Source organism: Narcine bancroftii, chromosome 3, assembly GCF_036971445.1.
Source record: "Narcine bancroftii isolate sNarBan1 chromosome 3, sNarBan1.hap1, whole genome shotgun sequence".
In the NCBI taxonomy this organism is placed as follows: domain Eukaryota; kingdom Metazoa; phylum Chordata; class Chondrichthyes; order Torpediniformes; family Narcinidae; genus Narcine; species Narcine bancroftii.
In genome coordinates this window covers 226,756,779-226,775,052 of record NC_091471.1, presented here as the reverse complement: position 1 = coordinate 226,775,052, position 18,274 = coordinate 226,756,779, and the positions used below count along the sequence as shown (strand labels likewise).

Sequence of the window (18,274 nt, the reverse complement as noted above, 5' to 3'; positions counted from 1 at the left end):
TTCCGAATAGTTATGTGTGATGTCAATATTATTCCAGTGGGGAAATCAGTTAAGCAACTCTGTGCTCAGGAGATTTAGTACTGAGCAAATAAAAATTATTAGAGAAACAGTCAATCAACCAAGCAATAAACTTATTGATCTTCAAGAGCTCTTCTAGGTGCTTCTTTCAGAGTCCAAAGTATAAGGGAACTAATGTACATAACACAATTGAACAAAAATTGCATGGCATTTTGGTAGATGGATGTATGAATCTGACAATGCGATCCATCAAGCATCAGATGTCTTTATAAGATAAAGAACAGCAGATATTTTAACAAAATTATTATTCATTCATCAAACACAGCAACAGTATTAATTTCTCGCTATGTCTAATATTATTCATCTGGCACATTATATTTGAATATCGAACTGCTATTTAAAATCCTATATTACAAGCCTTCAATTAAGATTAGAAATTAAAATTCTTGAACAGTTGTTGAACAATGGATCCAGATGCTTGAATTCTCACCTCCAAACATGACTATGATTGAGACCCAACTCAGAGAATTAATCATTACAAGACAACAGGAACTCAGCCCATGACAGTCAAGGGCATGGTTGACAGAGAATGGAACTGGAAGTAATCCAGCTCCATTGAGTTGAACATCTTCAAGTAATGGAGAGCCAAGTATTTTCCAGTGTGGAAACAGGACCTTCAGCTCATCTTGACCATGCCAACCAAACTGCCCACTAAGTTGGTCCCATTCACCTATGTTTGACCCAAGTTTGGACTAAGTTCTTCCCATCCTTATACCGGTCTAACATGCTTCATTCAGATACAGCACAGTACAAGGCCCACAAGCCTGTGCTGCCCTGATACACCCATATAACCAATTAATCTGCCAACCACCTATGTCTTTGGTACATGGGAGGAAACCACAGCACCCGGAGGAAATCCATATAGACATGGGAGAAAATACAAGCTCCTTACAGTCTGTGCTGGATTTGAACCTGGGACACTGGCGCCGTAACAGCATTGCACTTCCGCTGGATAACTATGCTCTCTCTTGAACACTGCAATTGTACCCAGCTCCAAGACTTCCTGTGGAAGAGCATTCCATTTAACCATCACCCTGACTGTAGGGGTGGGGGGGGGGGGGGGGGAGATAAAGACTTTTCTCACTCATCTTAAATCTGTGCCCTCTAGTTTTTTTCAGTTACATTACAAATACATTTACTTTGACAATCCTTTCAGAAACTGAATTCCAAACCCTGATAATAATCACATAACTGAACAGAAAGGATATTATCAGTCCATCAACTCATTGCCTGCTTCAAGTTAACAATCCCATCAGATCCATCTGATGAATCTGCCAATTATTTTCACTTCGAAATCTGTTCAAATCCCTTTTGAAAGTCATGGCAGATTAGATTACCATCTTCCTTTCATGCAAGTTCCAGATCAAGACTAATCTGTAGGCCTTTTTATAGAGGGGGGAAAAAAGTGAATATATAAAGGCAGATATTCTCTCTCTTTACTTCGCTTCACTTATCTTCATAAAAGTTCCGAGGGCGGATTCATTAGGCGAATTCCAATTCATCTAGAGCACACATGTCAAACTCAGGCCCGCAGGCCAAATGTGGCAAGATCATATCAAATATGTATTAGAGCTGGCCCGCTGGCCGCCGCGCCAGTATAGCGCATGCACAGCTAATACTACAAATCCCAGAATGCTTTGCAAATGCGTTGGCGCCGGCCCGTCAGCCTGCTAATCGCCCCCACCTCCTCTCTTTACTTTCATTAGCATCTGTGACCTGTCGCCCAACTCACATGTAATAAACCCCTTACGAAAAATGGCCAAACGAAAGACAGAAAACAGGACCTTTCAACACAGATGGGAGGCAAACTCTGACCCCAGAGTTTGATGAACTTGCATCTAAGAAGAGATGCCAAGTACCTGCTTTAGACCCAGGTGCATCAGAGTAAATCACAGTGTATCAAGCTAAGCTTGGATTAATATTTTCTTTGGTTAACTTTGGACTGTTCATAGTTGAAAGATTGGATTTTCATTGAAGCAAGTTGTTATTTTTTTTGACTTGTTGGCTTGTGAAAAAAATACATTTAAAAGGAGCTTAAAGGTTATAGAGAAATATTATTTATTGAATATTTTATTTCTCATTTGATAATGCTTCTTCTGGAAAGAGTTTAACCAAAACTATTATTAAACATTTATTTTATAAGAAAAAGTTTAACATTACATATGTTGAAAGAAGAGAAAACATGCAGATGTTGTTGAAAAATTTCAATAAATATTTAGTTTGGCCCATGACTTAGTCCAAGTTTTTAATTTTGGCCTTCTGTGAATTTAGTTTGACACCCCTGATCTAGAGGGTGCACTCAGAGGTCACTCCACCTCCTCCATAAAGGCAATGCTGCTGAGTGGCTGCAAAAGGCTGGTCTGATGATGTCGTCAGCCTGCGACCCAGGAGCGCAATTTTTAAAACCTGTGTTCTCACTCGGTAGTGAACGTTAGACAGGAGATCTGCCCAAGTCCTTGAACAGATTTCCACCAGCACTCTTACCTGGTCTTTGGTCGCCATTTCGGGTATTGGCTGCTTTCCCTTCTCGGTGCACAGACGGGTGGTGCTACTGCACCGCTCGCCCTGCCTCCCTCAGCTCCTGATGCTGCTCAGTATGAAGCCAACGTTGGATCAGCCTTGTAGGCCTTCTCCATAAAAGGTAAATTCACCTTCTTTTCGTTGAGCCAGTTTTAATACACAGTTGCACCATAAAAAGGGCTTGTGTACCAAAGATCTTTCAGCTGAGAGAAACATTTTCCCTCTATTTACCCTATCTTTGACATTTCTATCAAATATTCACTTCATTGTCTTTGGTCGAGGAGGGAAACAATCTCAGCCCCTCCTGAGAAAGCTAGTAGATTATATTCCTCATCCTAAAATGGAAATGCTCCAGTAAATCTTTATGATCCCTTGAGAAATCTTCCAAACACAAGAAATGTTGAATTGAAAACCCTGTTCAGTTGAGACTAAATAAGCATTTCTTACAGGTTCAACATGACATCCCTTACTTTATATTCTATTCTTCCAGAAATCCTAGAATCTGTCAGATTTCACTTCCCATTCTCAACAGGGCCAATCGTGGCTTTGTGCATGTGAGATTGTGTCCCACGATCTGATAAGATGTTTTATGAGGAGGTGACCAAGAGAATTGAAAAGAGCAGAGTGGTGGACTTTGTACCTCTGAACCCTGACAAGGCCTCGCACAATAGGCTAGTTAAAGAGGGCGACAGTAATAGGCCTCATTGACGACCACTCCAAGCCATTGATCTCCACAATTATGGTGTCTAGTGATAGAATACATCAAAGTTCAATTTGTCAACAGATGGAAATATTCCACTGAGGATGCTACAGCCTTGTCACTCCGCTACATCCCAACCCACCTGGAGAACAACGTCTTATATACCAGGCTGCTGCTCATCAGGTTCAGCTCGGCGTTTAATATGATCTTTCCCAAGAGGCTGGTGGAGAAGTTGTCCTCACAAGGATTTAACAACTCTCTCTGCAACTGGATTCTGGACTTCCTAATAGAAAGACTATCATTAGTCCAGGACGGTAGCACAACGTTGAGCACTGTCAATCGAAGCACTGACGCACCTCAGTGCTGAGTGCTCAGCCCACTCCAATTCATGCTATTGATCTATGACTGCATCACCAGATCCACCTCCAACCATGTCATCAAGTTTGCAGATGACAGGACAGTAGTTGGCCTAATCAGCAACAGTGATGAGTTGCATGACACAGATGGAAAATCCTGTGATATGATGCGAGAATAACAACTCATCTCAACATGGACGAGACAAAGATGATGACTGTGGACTTCAGGAGGACTAGAAACCACCACTCCTCTACACATTAATAGATCGGTAGTGGAGCGAGTAGAGAGCATCAAGTTCCTCGGAGTCCACTTAGATCATGACTGATCCTAGACACACATCTCCTCACTTGCCAGGAAGGTGCAACAGTGACTACACTTCCTGAGAAGAGTGAAGCAGGCAATGCTACCGGCCACCATCCTATCAACTTTCTACAGAGCTCTATCAGTAGCATCCTGGCTGGCTGCATCACAGAGTGGTATGGTTTCTGTCGAGCATTGGATCGGCAGTCAAGCCACAGGACCCTAAGAGCAGCAGAGAGATCATTGGCATTGCCAGTTTCTCCACCGCATCTCACCTCCCAATCCATGTCATCGACCTGGATCATTGACTGAAGAGGGCTCGCAAAATCGTTTAGGACCTCTACCACCCCACACATCGCATCTTCCACCTACCCCCATCAGGAAATAGATACAGGAATATCAGAGCAGGAAGCAGCAGGACGAGAAGGCTGAATGAGTGATGAACTGCTCAGACAATCTCTCCATTATTTATTAAACAATATTTATTTAATTTTATATATGTACTGCAAATAAATCGCTTGTAAATATGTGCTTGCATGTTCTTACACTGAGGATTGGATGAAAATAATAAACCTAAACTAAAATCATATGGAATCAAAGATGAACTGGTCAATTGGATTGAAAACTGGCAGAAGTAGAAGACAGAGAACAATAGTGGGGGAGCGGTTTTCTTCTGATTAAAGCCTTGTGACCAACGGGAAGCCATTGAAGTTGGTGCTGGTTCCATTGTTGTCTATAATCTACTTTAACTACTTGCATGGCAATGTCGTTAACATGATCAATAAATTAGCAGATGGCACCAGTTTGGCAACAAGATCTCAATCTGTTGGGAAAGTGAACCAATAAAATGTTAAGTGGAATTCTAACAAGTGTGAGGTCCTCACTTCAGAAGTCAAGCCATGGCAGCAGGACTTGCACAGCCCTGGAGAAATGTGGTAAAACAGAAAGACCTTGAGGTACAATTGCAGAGTTCCATGAAAATGATGACTTATTTGGAAAGTGTGAAGGCAGCGTTTGGCACACTCGCCTTCATTGATTGGGGTACTGGACAGGTAGTCCCAGACTTACGACTGTAATGGGGAGCGAAGAATCGGTCATATCTCGGAATGGATGCAAGTCAGAATTGTGTCTGTGTGTGGAATGTTGAAGTCTTAAAGCAAACCTTTTCATTGTCTTTTTTTTTCATCATACATTTGACAATAACAACTTAAAGCTTTCTGAATTTGTAGATCAACCTTGGCAAATATTTCCACATTCTGGTCCATGCTAACCTTGTTAGATGGCGTTCCAGGGTCCCAGGGCTGAGTGCAGCTATCTTGATTACTTCAGTGGGTTCTGACGACAGTGAAATCACATCCTTAACTCTTGCACGTGCGCCAACCGAACTCCCAATACATGAACTCACCGCACAGGAATCGTGCCGAGTCCCAGGACCCCAGAACGCCAACTGACAAGGTAAGTACACACCTTTTGACTCTTACATGCTCTATATCCCTGTTATATTTTGTGAAGTACAACATAAATTATATTTTAAAAAATTTACACAGTTTAAAATTTGGTCATATGTGTGGATGGTCGTTCAGTTGCATAGGTGGTAAGTCAGGGACTACCTGCACTTAAGTTGGGACCTGATGATAAAGCTGTACAAGGCATTGGTGAAATCAAACAGAGTGTTGTGTATAATTCTGGTTGTCCAGCAACAGAAGGACATCAATAAATTGGAGGGTGTGCAAAGGATATTCACGAGAATGCTGCCAGGTCTGAAATGCTTGAGCTAAAAGGAGAGGTTGGGGAGGATGAGTCTTTATTCTCTGGAGTGCAGGAGATGAAGAGGTAACCTTAGAAAAGTCTTCATGAGGAGCATGAATGGAGTGAATGTTCATAGTCTATTTCCGAGGGTAGACAATTCTCGAACTCGAAGGCATAGGTTCAAGATGAGAGGGACCCAAGGGGCAGCATTTAAAAAAACAAAACAAACGGGTACAGTATCTGCAATGAATACTACAGAAAGCTACAGAGGTGGGCACAATTACTAGCTCAAAGGCAACTGGATAGCTACAGTGCCCTCCTTAATGTTTGGAACAAACATACTTTTTTCCTTTATTTTCCCATACTCCATGGTTTTAAATTTGTAATCAAACAATTCACACATGATTAAAGTGCACATTGCACATTTTATTCAAGATTAGTTGTGTACATTTTAGTTTGACCATGTAGAAATTACCGCACTATATATATGTACAAAGTTCTCCCATTTCAGGGCATCATAATGTTTGGGACATTTGGTTTCACAGGTGTTTGTTATTACTAAGGTATATTTGATGCTTCATTAGTGCAGGTATAAGAGAGCTAGGCTTGCTTCTAAGCTTTAGATCAGTGGCTCTCAACCTTTTTCGTTCCACTCACATACCACTTTAAGTATTCCCTATGCCATTGGTGCTCTGTGATTAGTAAGTGATTGCTTAAGGTGATAGGTGGGTGGAAAGAAAAGGTTTGAAAACCACTTTTTTAATTGTACCCAATTTACTAATTCTGTGCACGGTTTCATAACTCCAAAGAAAATGGGCCAAAGACAATTTTTCTCAAGCAAAATATTTCAGTAACAATTGGGTCCAGAGAAGTGTTCTCAACTTTCCCTTCCCTCTCCCATACCACCTTAAGCAATTCCTTACTAATCACAGAGCACCGATGGGATTACTTCAAGTGGTATGTGAGTGGAAAGAAAAAGCTATATTTCTATTGATGCTTTGGATCACCTTTGAAGTTTGCAGTTGCCATTTTTTGAATGAGGACCGAGTTGAGCTAATGAAAGCCAAAGAAGCCATTATGAGGCTGAAAAACAAGAACAAAACAGCAAGAGACATTACCTAAACCTTTGGACTACCAAAATCAACCGTTTGGAACATCATTAAGAAAAATCGTACTGGTAAGCTCAGTAACCGTAAAGGGACTGGGAGGTCCAGGAAGATCTCCATTGCTGATGACAGAAGAATTCTCATCATAATGAAGAAAAATCCCCAAATCCCTGTCTGACAGATCGGAAACACTCTTCAGGAGGCAGGTGTAGATGCGTCAATGACGACTATCTGCAGAAGACTTCATAAACAGAAATACAGAGATGACACTGCAAGATGCAAACCACTAGCTAGCCAGAAACCAGATTACAGTTTGCCATGGAGTATTTAAAAGAGCCTGCAGAATTCTGAAAGAAGGTCATGTGGACATAAGAGACCAAGATGAACCTCAGAGTGATGGCAAGAATAAAGTGTGGAAGCGTAAAGGAATTGCCCAAGATCCAAAGCATACCACCTCATCTATGAAACATGGTGGTGGAGGTGTTATGGCCTGGGCATGTATGGCTGCCACAGGTACTGGTACACTTATTTTCATCAATGATTTAACTCCTGATGGCAGTAGCAAAATGAATTCTGAGGTGTACAGAAACATCAGCTCAAATTCGAGCAAATGCCTCCAAACTTCATCCTACAGCAAGACAACAATTCCAAACATATTGCTCAAGCAACAAAGGAGCTTTTCAAAGCTTAAAAACTGCAAAATTCTTGAAAGGCCAAGGCAGCCACCTGATCTAAATTCAATTGAGCATGCGTTTCATATGCTGAAGAGAAAACCTCAGGGGATAAGTCCCCAAAACAAGAAGGAGCTGAAGAAGCCTGCAGTGGAGGCCTGGCAGAGCATCACCAGAAGATATTCAGCACCTATTCAGTCTTCCAGCAGTCATTGCATGCAACAAAGTAATAAGCATGTAATAAGCATAACTACTTTAATATACATACTATTGCTTTGTCCCAAATATTATGGAGCCCTGAAATGAGGAGACTATGTACAAAAAGTGCTGTAATTTCTACATGGTCACACCAAAATGAGCACAAATACCCTTTAATAAAATTTGAAAATGCATTTTAATCACATGTGAATTATTGAATTAGAAATTTAAAACTGTGAAGCACAGGGGTAAGTGAAGGAAAAATGTGTCTTTGTCCCAAACATCATGGAGGGCATTGCACGTGAAGTGGAAAGTCTCGGAAGGACATGGGCAAACAGGACGAGCCCAAAATGCCATCTTAATTGACATAGATGAGTTGGGCTGAAGGATCGGTTTTATGTGATATGATTCTTTCATCACATTGAAAGATTTTGAATATGTACACACGCAGGTCACTTTGGAACAGTGTCATTCGCTGTCTTTCTCCCCATTAACCATATTTGCAAGTTTGCTGTCATTTGACCATGCACTCATTAATTTTATCTGATATTACATGTTCGCATCGTCCAGTCTGAAGAGCAACTATTTAACAAACTGCTTTCAGTCTTTAATCAAATATCTTGCTTATGCCGTCTTAGACCCTTACAATACCATGGGCCTCAAATTTTGTAAACTCATGAAACTTTGTCTAATGCCTTCTCAGAACTCATTTAAAAAAACTGCTCAATTCCTTCACTCAATCTTCTGTTACTCTACACAAAATTCGCCTTCAACAAATTTGCACTGGTTTTCCTCTGGAAACTCAAATTTCTCAAAGTGAGTGTTAATACTTTGCCTGATCATTGTTTATAATAGTGAACAAAGAGAATCTAGAGACCCAATTGGTCAGGCAGCATCCTTTGGTAGAAACAATCAGTCAACATTTTGGCTCAAAATTCATCATCTTCCAACAAAAATTGCTGCTGCCAAACTTTCCCTTGCTCTTCTTTCTGAAACAGAATATAAGATTTGCCATTTTCTCGCCCTTTGGCATGTCCCCTTTACCTTAACTCACTCCTTATGATTCAACAAGGAGTTATTTCCATTCCTTTTCTATGCGTCTTGAGGTAGCCGATAAAGCACACATACTTTCAATGAGCATGTTACAGTCTCCCCTCCCCTGATGAGGCTTTAAAAACAGACTTGAAGGATTCTCTTTTCTCCTGAAAACCTTTAGCTATGCCAAGAAATGGAAGAAGTGTCTCGCTTCAGGAGTCTGGCGTCAGGAATGCAAATTGGAGCTGGCTGAGTATAAATAGTCGAAGGCTTGGGACGTTGGCCTGGGAGCAAAATTATGCCAACGTTTCTCCTAACTCCATATCGCAATCTTGAATACATCCCATCAGGCCAAGTTGAGCATGTCCAATCTTTCCACTAATCTTCTCTCCACCCTTTATTCATAATGTCTCCCCCTTCATTGAAAGCATCCAACCCTTTAAAAAAAAAACTGAAGTACCAATTCAATATTTCAACTTAATCTTCCACTTCTTTGCAATTCCTTCTTTATCCCAAATTGCGTCAACCCTCACCCTATGTGCTCACACGTCTGCGGCCAGCTTTGGTTTCCTGCTTTCTGTTAAATATCATTCTCTTTTCACAATCTCTCTTTTCCTTTCTTCCCCCAAACCCACTCAGCTAATATTTTTCATTTCATTTAGGGAGTTCTGGCTTTGGTTCCGCATCCTCTCAGAATATTCTGTGCCCTTGCAATATATTTAACAGGAGCACACACATTTCAGCAAAGCCTACACTTTTTGACCATGAACAATATTCTAATCACTGTTGGAGTAACTGAAATCACCTCCCCTCAGTAACAGCAGGGGAGGTGAAACTGCTACACTTGACTCCTTCAGGACATTTACCCTAACACTCCATACTCTGATAAAAGCAAGTAATCCACAGGTTCTTAACCACCCAATCCACCTCTGCTTTGCCCTTAAAGGGATCTGTTGAAAGGCATTTCAAGAGTGTCGATTCACTACCCTGAGCAACTTGGCATTTATCATGAACGTGCGCAAATAGCTCACAAGTTGAAGACTGAATTCTATATGGCATTTTAATGCTCACTTAACCAGGCCACAGACTCTTTCCTGCAAATTGGAACTTTATTTTATACCTATCACACTAAAAGTTTCAGCAACGTTGGCAAACTTGATTCTGAACTCAAGAGTACAAGTGAGGTGATCATGAGAGGATTAAGAAAGCACTATATTGAAAGAACCAACATCATTCACATTATATATTAAACATAAGCCTGTCTACTTTGCAAATTAAAAACTGAAAGCCATGATTACAAGAGAGGAATTATTTCCCATGTTTTACTTCACTGATCTATAATCCACATTAATAATCTCTGGTCATCATCACAAGACGCACAAGTGACTGCAGATGCTGGAACCTGAAGCCAAACAAATTGTTGAACAAGTTCAGGGAACCATAGTGAAGAAGCAGAGGGACAGGCAGCTAGCAACCAAGGAGGGGCAAGGGAGTTGGTGTGGAAGGACAGGCAGTTAAGACAAAGTTGCAGACATGGGGATGCTTTGCAATACAACAGGGAGTCGAATTTAACAAATAAAGAGCTAAAGGTTTTGTATTTCTGCACATAAATAAAGTGGATGACCTTGAAGTACAGCTACACAGAGACAGGTATGATGTTGTGGCCATAATGGAGTCGTGGCCAATGGATGGATGTCACTGGAAGCTGAATATCCAAGGAGGCAGAGTGTATCAAAAGGACAGGCAGGTAAGCAGAGGGGGTGGTGTGGCTCTGTTGGTAAGAAACCACATTTAGAGGTGACATAGGATTAGAAGATGCAGTCATTGTGGTTTGAGTTTTGAAATGGCAAGGGTTAAAAGACACTATTAGCGATGATATACAGACCTCCAAACAGTAGCTGCGATGTGGATAACAAATTGCAACAGAAGAGAGAAATGATGTGTCAGCAGGGCAATGTTAGTCATGGAGGATTTTAACATGCAAATAGATTGGGAAAACCGTGCTGGGATTGGATCTTGAGATTTTGTAGAAAGCCAATGAGATGGCTTTTTACAGCAGCTTGTTGATAAGCCCACAAGAGAATCATCTGTATCTGATAAGGAGGTTGAGCCTGCTGGGTCTAAACACCTCCCTCTGCATCTAGATTTTCAACTTCCTATCAGGGAGACCTCAAGCAGTCTGGATCAGTAACAGCACTTCCAAGAACATCATACTGAGCACAGGGGCCCCCGGGGCTGTTCACTCTGCTGATCCACAAGTGTACAGCTAAACACTGCTCAAACCACATCATCAAGTTTGCTGACGTGACCGTGGTAGGCCGTGAGGAGTCAGCATACAGAGATGAGGTGCAGTCACTAACGAACTGGCGCAGAGCCAACAACCTGTATCTGAATGTTAATAAAACAAAAGAGATGTTTGTCGACTTCAGGAGGGTCCGGGGGACCACGCTCTGCTGACCATTGATGGCTCCACCATTGAGGTCATCAAGAATATCAAGTTCTTTGAAGTGCACTTGGCAGAGAATATCACTTGGTCCCTCAACACCAGCTCCATAGCCAAGAAAGCCCAGCAGCACCTCTACTTCCTGCGAAGGCTGAGGAAAGTTCACCTCCCACCCTCCATCCTCACTACATTCTACAGAGGATGTATTAAGAGCATCCTGTGTAACTGCATCATCGCCTAGTTTGGAAGCTGTACCACCTCCGACTGCAAGACCCTGCAGAGGATAGTGGAGTCAGCGGAAAAGATCATTGGGGGCTCTCTTCCTATCATGAAGGACATCTACAACATTCGATACAGGCGAAAGACAAACGTTGTGAAGGACTCCACACATTCCTCACGTAAACTGTTCTCCCTTCTGCCGTACTCAGGTCATTACATCCAGTTTGGGCAACAGTTTTTTTTCCCCTCAAGCCATCAGGCTCCTGAATTTCCAAAACATATATGGGTAATGTACTGGGGACTTCACTGTATACATCTTACTATTTCAATGTGTTTAATTTCTATTCAAACTTTTATGTAAATATGCTCCATGGTCCTGGAGAAATGCAATCTCATCTTTACCATGTGAGCATGGCATGAACAATAAATAAACGTGACTTGACCTTTGGGGGGTAGTGATCACAATATGATGAGGTTCAATCTGAGATTTAACAAGGAGAAAATAAAAACGGATGTGTTGGAATTTCAGTGGAGTGAAGGGAATTGCAGTGGCATGAAAGAAGAACTGACCTCAGCAGATTGGAAGGAAGCACTAGTAGGGAGGATGGAAAAGCAGCAACAGAAGGAATTTCTGCAAGAAATGGGAAGGTGCAAAATAAATACCCAACAACACAGAGAATGGAAAAAAGTCATAACTTTGGCTAACTAGGGAAGTCCAAGCCAATGTGAAAGTAAAAGAGAGGAGTATACAAGGAAGCATATATTAATAGGAAGATTGAAGATTGGGAAATTTTCAAAAAGTTACAGGTTATTGAAAAACTCACAAGCAGGGAAAAGATGAACTAAGAAAGTAATTCAGCAAATCAAAAGGATACAAAAAGCTTTGTAAAGAATAAAAAAAGGTGATATAGGACCATGAGAAATAACAAGATGGCAGAGGAACTCAATGAGTATTTTGTAACAATTTTCACTGTGAAAGACACGAGGAGCGTGTCAGATGTCGAAGGGCAACAGGAAAAAGAAGTGAGTGCAGTTATTATTTCAAAGGAGAAGGTGCTCAGTAGCTGAATGGTCTGAAGGTGGAATAAGTCCCCCAGACTAGATGGATTGCACCCTCTGGTCCTGAAAGAGATAGTGGTATTGATTGTGGAGGGAGTGATAATAATCTTTCAGGAATCAATAGATTCTGGTATGGTCCCAGACGACTGGAAAATTGCAAATATCACCCCACTGTTCAAGAAGGGAGGGAGACAGCAGAAAGGAAATTATAGGCCGGTTCGCCTGGCTTCAGTGGTTGTGAAAATGTTGCAGTCAATTGTAAAGGATGACGTTCGAGTACTTGGAGGCATGTGACAGGATAGACCATGGTTTCCTGAAAGGAAAATCTTGCTTGACATGGCTACTGGAATTCTTTGTGACAAGGAAGCCAGATAAGGGAGATTCAATGATTTTGGATTTTCAGAAGCATTTGACAAGGTGCTGCACACAAGGCTACTTAACAAGGACTGATAGTATAACAGAAAACATACATTAGTGTGGGTAGAGCATTGGCTGATGGGCAGGAAGCAGACAAGGATTATTTTCTGATTGGCTTCCAATTGCCAGTGGTATTCCACAGAGATTGGCTTTGGGACAGCTTCTTTTTAGGTGGTATATTAAAAATGATAATGATTTAGATTTTGCAATGAAAGGCTTTGCGATCAAGTTTGCAGATGCTACGAAAGCAAGAACAGTTAAGGGCCGAAAGTAATAGCCTGGGTAAGTGAAGTGTGTACTACTTAAACTGACTAGGTAGAATGTCTGTAGGTGAAGTGCTTTGTGGTGAGTGTCAGATGTGGGGGTCCCGGGAAACTCCAAGCCTTCCCAATGCCTACATCTGCACCAGGTGCACCAAGATGCAGCTCTTTAGGGAGCTTGTTAAGGAACTGGAGCTGGGGCTTGATGACCTACTGCTCATGAGGGAGAGTGAACACATAATAGACAGGAGCTACAGGAAGTTAGTGGAGAGCACCTCTGTGGCCGCCTCCCCTCAGCAAAGGGGTGGCGTGGCTCTGCTGGTAAACTGCAATATCAAATTATTGGAAAGCAGTTACAGAGGATTAGAAGATGTATACTTATGGGTTGACTTAAGGAATGGTAAAGGGAAAAGGACACTAATGGCAGATGTATGCAAGACTTCAAACAGCTGCCAGGATGTAGACTACAAAATCATGGGGGACTTTAACATGAAAGTAGATTGGGAAATTCAGGTCGATATGGGATTCCTGGGGGAGAGTTTGTGGAATGCTGATCCGATGGCTCTTGGAGCACTTGCTGATGAGCCCACAAGGGGATCGACTATTTTGGAATGGATGCTATAAAATGAACTAGAGGTGACTAGAAAGCTTAAGGTAGAGACCCTTAGGAGACAGTGAGGATTGAGTTCACTGTGAAATTTGAAAAGGAAAGGCTAAAGTCTGATGTGTCAATATTTCAGTGGAGTAAAGGAAATTACAGTGGCATGAGAGAGGATCTGGCCAAAGCACATTAATGGGTAAAGACAACAGATCAGCAATGGCTGGAGTTTCTGAAAAACAATGAGGAAAGTGCAGGACAGGTACACACCAAAAGGAAAGAAAGTTGTGAATGTAAAAATGAGACAATTATGGCCGACGAGGGAAGTTAGCCAAAGTAAAAGCAAAAGAGAGGGCAGACAAGGAAGCAAAAAATAGTGGGAAGATCGAGAACTGAAAAATTTATAAATACAGAGAAGGCAACTAAGAAGGTGGTTAGGAAGGAAAAGAGAAATTATTCAAGGTTAGCAAATAATATCAAAGAGGACTCAAACAGTTTTTTTAAGTATATAAAGACCAAAAGAGAGACGAGTAGAGAGAATGATGCTGGAGAGATTACAATGGGAGACAAGGAGATGGCAGAGGAACTGAATGAATATTTTGGGTCAGTCTTCACGGTGGAAAACATTAATACCTCACCAGACTCTCAAGCGTCTTTGGGAAGTGAAGTGAGAGCTGCCAAGATCACAAGAGAGAAGGTAGTTGGGAAGATAATGGTTTAAGGGTAGACAAGTCTCCCGAACCAAATTGAATACACCCTTGAGTTTTAAAGGAGGTTACTGCAGAGATTGTGGAAGCATTAGTAATGATCTTCCAGGTATCAATGCATTCTAGCATGGTTCCAGAGGACTGGAGAATTGCAAATGTCACTCCACTGTTTAAGATAAGGAGGCAGCAGAAAGGAATTTTAGGACAAAAGGGGGGAAATTTCTTTAGCCAAAGGATTGAATTCTGTGGAATGTTGCCACAGGCCTTTTGGGTGTATTTAAGACAGAAATTGACAGGTATTAGATTTGTCAGGGCATTAAGGGTTATGGGTCAATTAGCCTACTTCTGCACATAATCTTGTGAAAAGGTGGAGGAGCAGGAAGTGTAGAGGAAACACGGAGGTTGCAGTAGGACTTAGATTTGGAGAATGGGCAGAGAAGTGGAAAATTAAATACAAGGTTAGAAAGCGTACAGTCATGCACATTGGTAGAAAAAAAATAAATGGGCAGACGATTTTTTTTTAAAAAGGGGAGAAAATTGAAAAATCCCAGATGCAAAGGATGCTAGGAGTCCTCATGCAGGATAACCTGAAGATAAACCTGCTTGTTCAGAAGGTGGTGAAAAAGGCAAATGTAATGCTGGTATTCAGAATCAGAATTTATTGACATGAACAAGTCATGAAATTCAATGTTTTACAGCTGCATCACAGTGTAAACATTCATAACCATCTTTCAACATTACTTTCAACAATAAAAATAAAGTAGTAGTGCCCGAAAAGTAAAGCAGTGTCTTTGGTTCATTGATTATTCTGGAATCTGATGGCAGCGGGGAAGAAGTTGTCCTTGTGCTGCTGAGGGCTCATCTTTAGGCTCCTGTACCTGTTTCCCGATGGTAGCAGAATGAAGAGGGCATGGCCTATGTGCTGGGGATCTTTGAGGACAGAGGCTGCCTTTTTTAAAAAAAAAGACACCGCCTCATGTAGATGTCCTCGATGGAGCGGAGTCTGGTGGCTGTGATGTCGCAGACTCAGTTAACAACCCTCTTGAGTTTACTCTCGTCCTGAGAGTTGGTGCCTCCATACCAGGGGGTGATGCAAACATCCAGAATGCTTTCCACGGTACACCTGTAGAAGATTGAGAGTTTCCCGTCATAGATTGAATCTCCTCAGACCGCTCACAAAGTACAACTGCTGGCGAGCCTTCTTTGTGATTGCATCAACATAGAGGTTCCAGGACAGATGCTCAGAGAGGCTGACATCCAGGAATTTGAAGTTCTCAACCCTCTCCTCGACTGAACCCAATATGAGGACTGGGTCATGTTCCCCTAACTTTTGAAGTCCATAATCATCTCTTGGTTTTGCTAACGTTGAGCGCAAGTTTGTTGACGTTACTCCATTCAACGAGCTGATCTATCTCCATTCTGTACACTTCCTCACTGTCGTTTGTGATTCTGTCCACAACTGTGTGTCACTGACAAACTTGTAGATGGCATTGGAATTATGCCTGGCCACTCAGCCATGGCTGTATAATAAGTAGAGCAGTGGGCTAAACACGTATTTCGAAGTTAATATTGTACAATATCTTGACTCTCGTTATTTACTTTCATGTAATACAGTGGGATCAGTGTGGGGACTGATACAACGCTGTCAAGGGAGAGCTGCATCAATGTGTGACTGATGCAGGGCTGTGGGGAAAGAGCCCCACAGCCTGGGATCATTTTGGGAATTGATACAGCATTGTCGAAGACAGCTGGGCAGTGGGATCAGTGTAGGGACTGATAAAGAGCTGTGGGGTGTGATACAGCACCGTCAGTGTATACTTGTATTCTTCAACTTGCAATTTTTTAGACTTATGATGGGGTTGTTATAATGCAACCCCATTGTAAATCGAGGAGCATCTGTATTTAAGACAGTGATTGATAGGTTCTTGATTAGCCAGGGCATCAATATTATGGGGAGAAGGCTGGGGTTGAGTGGGGAAAATGGATCACCTCATGATTAAATGGCAGAGATGCTGGGCTGAAAAACCTATTTCTGCTCCTCTATGCTATGGCCTTTGATCAAAGAGTATCAGTGGGAGGAAAGGAATGATTGACATTTCAGCCAAATTGCTTTATCAGGACTGAGGAACTGTAGCACAGAAGACAGAGTAAAGAGGACAGGATAAGAGAGGTGAGATGGGTAAAATATGGGATTAGTAGTCCAGGAAGAGGTGAAATATGACAGACAGAGGCAAAGGATTGTCAGATTTCAGAGAAAGGGAGAGAGAGAAGAACAACAAACAGATGAGCTGAATGTGGACTGACGACAGACACCAGCATTGTTGGCCAAATAACTGGAAAAGGGGAGTCAAAATATCAGATGGAGATTGAGAACCTGGCCAGGTGGTGCCAGAACAACAATAATGCTTTCAACATCACCGATAGTAACACACTTTTAGGAAGGAGAGACCAAGTGAATGCACATCTCTCCTCATTGATGAGACAGGAGGTGGAAAGGGTTAGAACTTTCCAGTTCCCAGGAGTCCAAGATTCAGAAAACCTTTCCTGGAGCCAACATATTGAGGCAATAGTGAAGAAGACACATCAATGCATCTGCTTTCTAAGGAGATTTAGCATGTTGTGGGAAACTTATCAAACCTCTACAGTGCACTGTGGAAAGTATGCTGACTGGTTGCCCAGGTACACAGAAGGCTACAGATGACAGCAAACATAGCCTTTCTACTTATTCCTTGAAGAAGAGCTCAGGCCCGAAACATCAGCAATGTACCGTTACCTCCTGTAAATGCTGAAAAGACCGGCTGAGATCCTTCAGCACTTTGGTGCATTTTTACTAAAATCAGAGCATCTGTAGACTTTTGTGTTTCATGCAAACATAGCCAGGTCCAGCAGTCCTCTGTCCTCCCATCCATTACAGACATTGTGTGAGGCATTGCTTCAGGAAGGCAACCAACATCAGAGAAAAAAAAACTATTATCCGGTCACAAACTTCTTCCAGTCACCTAAGAGCAGAACACCAACACTAAGTTGTCTGAACAGCTTTCTTTCTGCAACCATCTCTTTTGGATCTCTCCTTGTTACACTAATTGTGGATAGTTATGACAGCACAAAAGGAATGTCTGCATCTTTTTTGGCAGTAAATATTTATTATCCACCTATTTTATGTATTTTTAATTCAATTAAGTTCACTATTATATTTTTTAACAAATACCTATTCAGCCCATTTCAGTGCCTATGTACAATGTGCAATATACATGACAAATTCATTATCTGAGTCATGCAGATAGAAGTGGGTGATAAAAGATAAAGGCTGCCAATACTGGAATCTGGTAAATTTGCAGGTGAGGGTGGCAGGGAAGGGGTGTGGGAGGCAAGGGAAAGAGGAGCAAGCGCAAGAAACCAGTGGGAAGATACATCTGGAGAGGAGCAAAACCATACAGGGGGATGAGAAGAGGTGGGGGGCTGGGTGGCTAATGAGACAGGGGGGGGGGGGGGGGGGGGCGGGTGAGTATAGAAGAAAGGGGACTTAGCACCTAAAATTTAAAAATTCTGTTTGTACCATTGGACTGTACACTGCCCAGAGAAATTACAAGGAGTTGTTCCTCTGGTTTACATTGGGTCTCACTCGAGTAGTGGAGAAGTCCCAGGAAAGACAATGTGGGTGGGAAAGTTGAATGGCATGGAACTAGAATGTCAGGATGGCCACTCCAGAGCATATATGCTCTGCAAAATGGTGCCCAAGTTGCATTTTGTTCAGCTGATGGCAAGGTGGCTACATTGGGAACACAGAATGCAGCAGTTGAAGTTAGAAAAGGTCCATGTGAATCTTTTCTTCATGTGGAAGAGCTGTTTGGATCTTT

General features: G+C 41.9%; 1 protein-coding gene across 9 annotated transcripts in view; it reads right to left on the bottom strand.

Annotated features, from left to right (window-relative positions):
• The window catches only part of cnot6l (CCR4-NOT transcription complex, subunit 6-like), a 134,826-nt gene that overhangs the window by 35,610 nt on the left and 80,942 nt on the right, over window positions 1–18,274 (bottom strand). The window lies entirely within an intron of this gene.